Raw genomic sequence first — 9,327 nt, forward strand, 5'->3', positions numbered from 1 at the left:
GCAAAATGACGTTTCTTTAAAATAATGAATTTTATTTTGTAAAATATAGCCTAAGTTTATATGAGAGATTTTATACAATCAAGTCAAATATGTGTCTTGAAATCGATCTTCACATCAACAGCAGGAAGCGCAGTGTTTGAGGAAGTGTTTTTAATGTGTGGTATGACAGTGACTGTTGATGAATATGAGAAGGAGCTGTCAGCAGAAGCAGAAACGTGTGGAGTGAGATTATGTCAGTCACTGTTTACATTCTGGTAAAAACCCGGCCAGCAGCAGTTCGAAGAATTTACGTGGGAGAAGGAAACGTGTCTCCAATTTCACGGGAGTTTCTGCTCTGCCTCTCTCTCTCTCTCTCTCTCTCCCCCTCTCTCTCTCTCTCTGCCTCTCTCTCACACACACAGATACACACCACGTCACTCACTCGCACTCTCAGCCTCCATATATGGTCCATCCGGTAGTAAAGCCCCGTGGGGACGCGCACAGTGGAAAAGCCATGACGCGAACGCGCAACCGCAGCCCCCCCTCCCCTTCCCGCGTACCCGAGCACAGCGGTGATGGCGTCATCTCTGCACCATATATGGAGTTGTCACCGGTGTAAATTAGGTTACTTAAGCAGCCGCGCGGCTGAGGTCAAACGGCAGGCGGCTGTCAGCCCCGAGCACCATGATGGTGCTTTCATGTGCCGTTGGAAATGTAATGATCTTACATTGACAGCCAAACAAAGGAGCGCAGTCTGCAGACAGGCACAGACTATGGGTGTTTTGTCCTTTCAATGTGGAATATTTAAAACCCAATAAATCTTTACCACATTTAAAATAGAAGAGTGATAAACGCAATTGCACAATTGTTTTTGCACATTCTTTGTTTTCGCACGCAGATATAAACTTTTTATTTGTTTATTCACTATTCATTTGATTTATTTTATTTTATCAGTTTTCTTTTTTATTTTATGGACAGTTCATTGCTGCTAAAAAAAAAATAATAAAAAATTGTAAATAAGCCACAGTTAGCTTGAATGAAATGCCCATTTTCATCTGTACCCAGCCAGATTTTAAAAAACAAACAGAAATAGAAATAGAATAGAATAATAGACATATCCAGTAAATTAATTTATTTCTTTTCCCCCACTTACCAGAACTATATTTATATATCTATTTATTTATTTTATGTTATGTCATTTTATTTTATTTAATTAATTAATTAATTAATTAATTAATTAATATTTAATATATTTATATATTTTATATTTTTTTATTTTATTTTGTTGTTTGTTGATGTAATTCTACATTTCCCTTCTGGGGATCTTAAATTATTTTTTATTTTTATTTTTTTAAATACAGTAGAAAAGGGACATCAAGCATGTATGTAATGTGATTTACATATCCCCCATGCAACACATGGTAGTTTTGAAGTAACTACATCTGTATTTTCTATTTTATTGTTATTATTATTATTATCATTATTAGGCCTACAAATACTCAACATGACAATATAAGTTGAAATTCGAGACAGGAAAAGAAATCTCACTTTGTGGTTAAAAACAGCATATGGAGTTGTGTAAAAAATAACACAAAAGGCTTAAATTAGCCAAATTCCACAATTCAAAGCCAAAAAAAGATGACATTTTGATCACGAGCCCTTTTAACACCCACATGACTAACTCCGCTTGCTACAAGTCTAACTCATAGCTGGAACTGTTCATTCAGTGTGTAAGTTACACTTGTTATCAGTAACACTGACAGTCACCGCCCTGAGTTGTCAAATGCTGTAAAAACACACAAGCCGTATCCATGGAAACCTTTCCCATCACTTCTTTTTCTCCTTCCCGCATGACGTGAACGTGGCATCAGAAACACTAACACCATAATGACTACCAAATGCCTGAGCAGCAATTATATCAAGATGTCACAATCTGGTTGACAGTGACAGGCTGCAGTGGTGTTTGAAAAAGGAAAACTCTGCATATAATGAAGATTACTGTTGAGAGAAATGTGACCTACTGACCAGGAATACTTTGAAAAGCATGTAAAAAATATAACAGCTTTGAAGTTCAGATTCCAGCTTTGAAGTTTTATACTTAATTGCAAAACTAAATACACCAACTCTGCATTGCAATGCATCATGATCTCACAAAATATGTCATCAAATCAGAAATAGTGAATATAGATAGTTGAGCTTTAATCAGAAATGTCATTTTTGCCATGAGGAAATCATGCAACCAACACTTGAAAGGAGCATTTATGCTCAACCCTCATGTATTCGCTGTCTGCTCCACTCCTCATATTTGGCATTAAAGGAGAAATTGTGATATAAACTGATCTTTTCTTACAGGCACATTTTGCAAGTGTAAAATCAGACTGAATCTCACTCCAGTTTGCACTTTAAACACACGTTATACGAGACTTCTATAAGCTGAGCGGCTCTTAAGCAAAGAAAACATTCAAACATGACTTCAGGTCTGTACCGGACTGGTCGCTATGGTGACTGTGTTATGTGTGATTATACTTACGCTGCCTCTGCCCGAGGCCAAATGGGCGGTTGAGTGTGTGACTGCGTGCAAGTCTAAGTGTTTATGTGTGCAGACCAGAGGGTGGGGCCTGCTTTCTCACTCATGACCTACTGTATTTCTCTCTATAGTATAAACACTGGTTGGTAGGACGGGGAAGTGACCTAGTTGCCAAAATATTACACCTACAGGAGGAGAGCTTGGAGACCGTTGCCACAATTAACATTATATAATGGTAAAGATGATCCCTTTTATTAACAACTTGTGGCATTTCTGGAGTGTGTTATTACTATAGTATGTTGGCAGGCAGTGTGTTTAAACCTCTAACAGATTTTCAAGCTCCACAGCAGTGTGTTTGCATCTTTTAGCTCCCTAACCAAAAATCATGTGCCTCTCAGATTTCACAGATCATTTTTTAATGCTTTTTAGAAGTATTTCTCGAGTGGTTGCAAACGGTCACTGGTTTCCTTTAATAAAGCTGACAATTAACAGATTCTTGAGATGTTTAATTAGTCACAATAAACCTGTTATAATCAGTATTATTCAGCCCAGTCACCAGAAGAAAATGTTGGGATTGTATTGTTTGTGCAAACCATGGCTACATTACATTTGTACATTTCATATGTATCATATCATATCTACTGTGACATGTATGTGAGCTGACTTTGTCATCTGGAAGCACAGGGAATGGTGGATGTCATGACAACTGGGCATGCCAAGCTGCAGACCACTATTCAAGACCCACACCAGCTAATTTTAACAAGTCACTACTGTGTTTCCAGCAGAAATTTAGCCACCAAATGTGGATGTTTTTTAAGCAACCCATCGCTGTTTTTCCAGTGTGGACAGTGGCACAAAAGACGGTTGTTTTATACTGAGACATCACTTTATTTCCTGCCAGGATGGTGCCACTAAAAGTGATTGTTTTTAATTGATGCATTACTGCTTTTCCTGCCGGGAAAGTGCCAAGAAAAACAGGTTTTTTTGCTCAGACGTTGCTGTGTTTACTGGCGGGATAGTGCCAGGAAAGTGGTTGTTTTTGACTGCAACATCGATGGCTTCTCCAGTCATGATTGTTCCACCAAAAAGCTCAAACATGATCTTTTTCTTTAACATAACCAAATGCTTATTGTGCCAAAACATAGCCACACATCAACCACAGTATTGTGCAAATGTAACATACCCATAGTTTGTAGAAATGTACAATGCCAACATTTTTTCTGGTGATTGCGTTGCATTTTTGTATAGACAATATATTAAACTACTATGTACAATATGAAAAGCGTGGTTAATATTGTCAAAATCATATAGAATTATCATCTGAGTACTTTGGCATCTTTCAGCTCATTGTTTTGGATCCATAGCAAACAACTTAACTGTTTCTGTTCACGCTCTCTTCTCTCAGCAGGCGACTATTTTTAGTGTAAAAGCCTTAAAAACCCACTGTGTCCTACATGCCCTGCACCAAACAGCAGACAGACACAGTTAGCTACTAGGTGGTTAACACAGTGGTGAGTTTAGCCCCTGAGACAGATGCTGGAGGAGACCAAAATGAGGCTAAAAAGAGAATGAATATTGAACTTATATTTGCCAGGTGGAGAGCTGCAACATTGACAGAACACTGATTGACAAGTTAGAAGTTTGACTGAAGTTAGATCGTCGAAAAATTGCGATAGTAACTTTTATAGAACAAATGGTAACATTCTTAAATGTGCACGATTTGACGCTCTTCCTGCACAACAGTAAAGTGAATATCTTTGGGCCCTATGCTGTCATGCACATATCGCCTCATCGCATCATCAGAAACTTGACATTGGATAACACTAACATATGTGTTGCCCAACAATTATTGCGCATATCTGTATATAACAAAAAATACCAGAGAAAATATGAAATTAAGATTTTTTTTTATTTAATTCAACAGTTGTGATTGTTGACTTATAGTTATCGAATAAGCATATAATCTTGTTATAGATGCTGCTGACCATTTTACAAAAAAGAAAAATAAACATAACAGAGATAGGTTGGCCTTTTTCAAGGGCATATATAGCAAATGGCACTGTTTTGAATTTAATGAGAGTTCTTCTTTGAACACAGGCATATTTTTAAGGTCGCGCTGCCTGCATTGTCTATATTTACACCCCTGTCTTTTGTTTGAAGTACTGGTTGGACAAAACAAGACATTTAAAGGTATCACTGTGGACAGTGAGAAATTATAGCAGCCATTTATTAACATTTTCTGACATTTTATAGACAAAACGAATCAATTAAAGAGAAAATAATCAGCATATTAATCAATAATGAGTATAATCATTAGTCTCTGCCCTGTTGTTTTTGTTCTTAGTCTATGAATGTGTAATACACTTTAAAACACAGCAGCAAAGTGGTTGGCTGTGGGATAAAGTACCTTAAATCCTTTTGTACTTTTTGTAAATTGTCTAAAACATGCAAAATCACTGGTAACAACGTTTGATGAATTAACTTGTTTTAGCAGATTTCAGAGTTTTTGCCCAAATATTCTGACACACACAAGACTTTGACACAGTGGCTCTTAGTTTTAAATGTGTACATTTGAGCAGGTTTTAATGTTTTCATGGATTTTTTTAAATCAGTATTTAAAAGGTGTGAGAAGACAGTGTGACTGCAGACTGGTGGTTAAAGTGGCTGGGCCTGTTTAATTGAGCTGCAGCTTTATGACACACAGCTTGATGTTTGTTGTGGTTTACAGCTGCATCCTGGCATCATTCGCTACTGTCATGACGTATATTCTCCTCTTCCTCCTGCAAACCACCTCTGCGTAACTTCAACTGTAAAACAAAACAGCAGCAAATCAAGTAGCTACTTTTAAAACACCCCTTTTGTCTTTTATTCCCGACTGAATACACTACTATTAGCAACAGCAACAAACTGTATTTGTGACTTCCAAAGATGAAATGAGGGCAAGCTCACAAGGAGCACTTGAAGGCATTATTAGGGAATGGGTCAGGGTGTCTATTTTTAGACTCAACATGACTGTTTCCTCCTGTGTGTTGACTCTAAGCCAGCTTCTTTTGTTATGCCAGAGTCACTGGGTTCATGTCAGACTTTGTTTTGTTCCAGCAGAGAAGATTTTCCTGCGACATCGCCGTGTTTTAAAATGACTCAAACTTTCCACTGAGGCAGATCTGCAGTCCTCTGAGCTGGACAGGAGATGAGCTGTAGAGATAAAGCAAGTGATGCAGCAAGTGGAAAATAATAATCAACGTTTTTTGAGAGTCAAGAAAATACCTAAATGTTTTCTCACAAGTAACTATGACAGGTTTGTTTCTGAGGGGTTTCTTCTTATCTGAACTGAAACTATGAGATCAGAGGCTTTCGTATACTGTACAGAATATGAAGTGCTCTGAGGCAAATTTTAGATTTTGGACTATATTTTTTTAAAAAATGACTTCATCTATTAATTATCAGTTATTATCAAAACCCCTCCGATACTCCTGAGATCGCTAACACTCCTGTAAACCTCCCTAAAAGAGGAAAATAGTATCCGAGAATGACCTACAGTACAGTTTCCTGCTTGGGAACAAGGAGCTGGTATCAGGCACATATCCTTCATAGCTAACGACACCTGTCTTAGCCACACCCTCAAGGGAATTCCCATTCGTGGAAACTACAAACTGGGTGCCACACTGTGCATTACGGAAGGGATAATACCTGCTCAGTCATATGTTTGATGATTCTTATGGTGCAACAGATGGTTATCATGCAGTTTGTTCCCACATTTTGGAATTAATACTGGTACATTCATGCTTTCGTCACCTTCACTTTCATTCCTGTCATGCTGTGTTTCACCCTGATGCCACAGAGCGCCATTAAATTACAGCTTTTTCGGAGCTGGAAGCTTTATGTTTTCAGGTTGTCCCAAATTACGTATATCCATCTCATTCTCGTGAACCTAATATCTCTAGAAGACCTTGAGGGAGTTTCCTCAAATTTGAGAGAAATAACAATAACAATGAACTGTTTAGAATTTGGTGGCCAAAGGTCAAGGTCACTATGACCTCAGAAACATGTTTTTGGCCATAATTCAACAAATCATCCTCCATACGCCAATTATGACAGATTCTTTTTTTTTTTTTAAGATATTTTTAGGGCATTTTGCCTTTAATTGATAGGAAGTGCGAAGGGGGGAGAGAGAGAGGGAGTGACATGCAGCAAAGGGCTGCAGGCTGGAGTCGAACCCGGACCGCTGCCGCAACAGCCATGTACATGGGGTGCCTGCTCTGTCCACTAAGCCACTGACGCCCCATTATGACAGAATTTTACACAAATGTCTGATATGATATGATGATGAAGCACTGACATTTTATATCCAAAAGGTCAAAGGTCAATGCTCAGCATCATATCTCAGGAACAGAAGGGGAGACGTTTGCTCAAACACTGAACTGGTGACACTGATCATGGATGTCCGCCTTGAAACTGTGCTGATTGTATAGAGCTTCTGTGCGGCCAGGGCGAGATGTGTCTGAAGCATCCATGTTTTCACAGACATGGATGTGAACTGTAAGTGTAACGTGACTGGTGTGTGGAACCATACAACTGTGTAGCAATAATTCTAGTACATCATATTTCTGCCAGTACTGATTTTTTAAGTGCAGATTAGAGATGAAGCAGTCTCATCAACATTTTAATTTGTTTAAAATATACGTTTGAGGAATATTACAGGAGACCTAACTCTATTAAGCGTACCAAAAGACATTCTCTGATCACAGGACATACTCGCTATACAGTGTCCCAGTATCTATTATTTAAGATCAACCACACAAATGTGTTATCTTATAGGGATTTTTTTCCTTCGGTGTGGCAAGGAGGCGTGATATAATAAAGCAACATGACACATTTCACGCTCCAGCACTCCATGTAGGAAATACCATCGCACTCCTGCATGCAGGGTTGGCCTTTCACAGAACTGCACAGCTGTGTCATCTGATATCCCGCTACTACCCCCAGTGTGCGCAAAGGTATAAGGGCCTATTTATTATTATTATTATCAGTAGTAGTACTATTACTTAACTTCCCGTCAAGAGATGACAATAATTGATGCTCTTAATTTTGAGAGAAGCTTGTGCTAACAACATGACTCTGATGAAACGGACAGTACTGTTATCCTCAATCACTGTTAACTTGAGTACAACTGACCAGAGACAATGTTTTTTATTAGTTCTTTTTTTTTTTTAGTTTCTGACCCCCTCAGTGTGTGTCAAGAGTGACGTCTAAAACTCCGGCTGTGAATTTTCACGGGACAGGAAGGCAGGGAGTGGAGTGAAGGAGGAGGGGGGGAAACAGGATGAAGACAGGAAGGAAGGAGCTGGACAGGACAGGGTGGGATTGAGAGAAAAACCCGCAGGAATAGAGACAAATGGGTGGGACAGGAAGGAGAGCTGTAAAGAGATCATGTAAACGGCACTGGAGGATCTGCTGAGCGAGCATGTTTCTCTCTCTCCACCAACACTCTACATTGATGTTCCCTGCCCATCTACATGGATCCATACTGATTCATTTTTAATGGGAGCTCCACACGTCCAGATGATTTGTCTGCCTCTGCCAGATTTCCATTTCTTTTGATTGACGAACAGATCAAATGGAGCAGTTTGTAGATATGTGTTGAGGAAGGTTGAGAAATATATGCAGTGTCATTTTATTGGAAAACTCATCATCAAAGGTTTACATAAATATAGGTAATATTTTAGGCATTGCTTGTTTAATTAACTTCATAGTGACAGGGCCATCCAGGTGTTTTTAATACCCACACCACAATATAGAAATGTCTATTTGTATATTAAGAAAGCTCAGACATTTGTCATGCAATTACACTTGAGATCAAGGGTTCCAAATTTGAAATCCCGACCCCCAGGAGCTGCCAAAGCTTCACAGAAGGTCACAAGGACTTCTTGATTTTGGGGGTGTAAGAAAACAGGATAAGGGCACAGTGAAGACCTAAAGACAAGCTATACTGACAGATCCTTTACTCTCTGCTGCACAGCCTCACCCTGCATTAGATAAGACAGTAAAACAACCAAAGAGCTAAAAGAACAACAGCAAGGAGAAGAAAACAGAGCAGAAGCTTTATTGTGATTACATATTAAATATGTAGATTACGAGTGCCACTCCATTTGTGCTTTTAAAAACAGATAAAACAAGAGAACCAGCTAAACATGACATAAACACGTAACAACATTAAAGACAGTGGTTATGAATATTGCACATGATTATTGTTTGTTTAGCGTTCCTCCAGCCCAGGAAAAGAAACTGTTCAGTACTCTGGAGATGCAGGCTTTCAATGATCTGTAGCACCTGCCTGAAGGCATCAAGACAAACAGATGATGTGCTGGGTGGGAGGAGTCACTGAGGATACACCTGAACCTTCTGAGGCAGCAAGAGCTGGAGGTCTCTTCCGAGGAGAGCAGAGGGCAGCCAATAATCCTCTGAGCACTGAATTAGTCCAAAGAAGGAGCCTGACAAGCATGAATGAGTGTTAAAAATGTAGGATTGTAAAAAAAAAAAAGTCCCCAAAATTATCAGGAAAACGAATCTCTGATGTGATATTCACAGGACGTAATCTGCTTAGAATGAAATATCCAAAAAGTATGTCACTTAGTCAGGGGTTGTCACTTTGCTCATTGATGGAAAAGGGGTTCCTCAAGGAAAAAGGTTGGGAACACATGTTTTAGATGATCATTTTTTTCCCTGTTTGTATGCATATTCTTTAAGGAAGACATCTTCAAATAATCCCTTTAGTCTACTGCGTCAAACGTTGTCTGTATTTTTTGTTGTGGGAGTATCTT

This window comes from Epinephelus fuscoguttatus, linkage group LG3, assembly GCF_011397635.1.
Source record: "Epinephelus fuscoguttatus linkage group LG3, E.fuscoguttatus.final_Chr_v1".
Lineage (NCBI taxonomy): Eukaryota > Metazoa > Chordata > Actinopteri > Perciformes > Serranidae > Epinephelus > Epinephelus fuscoguttatus.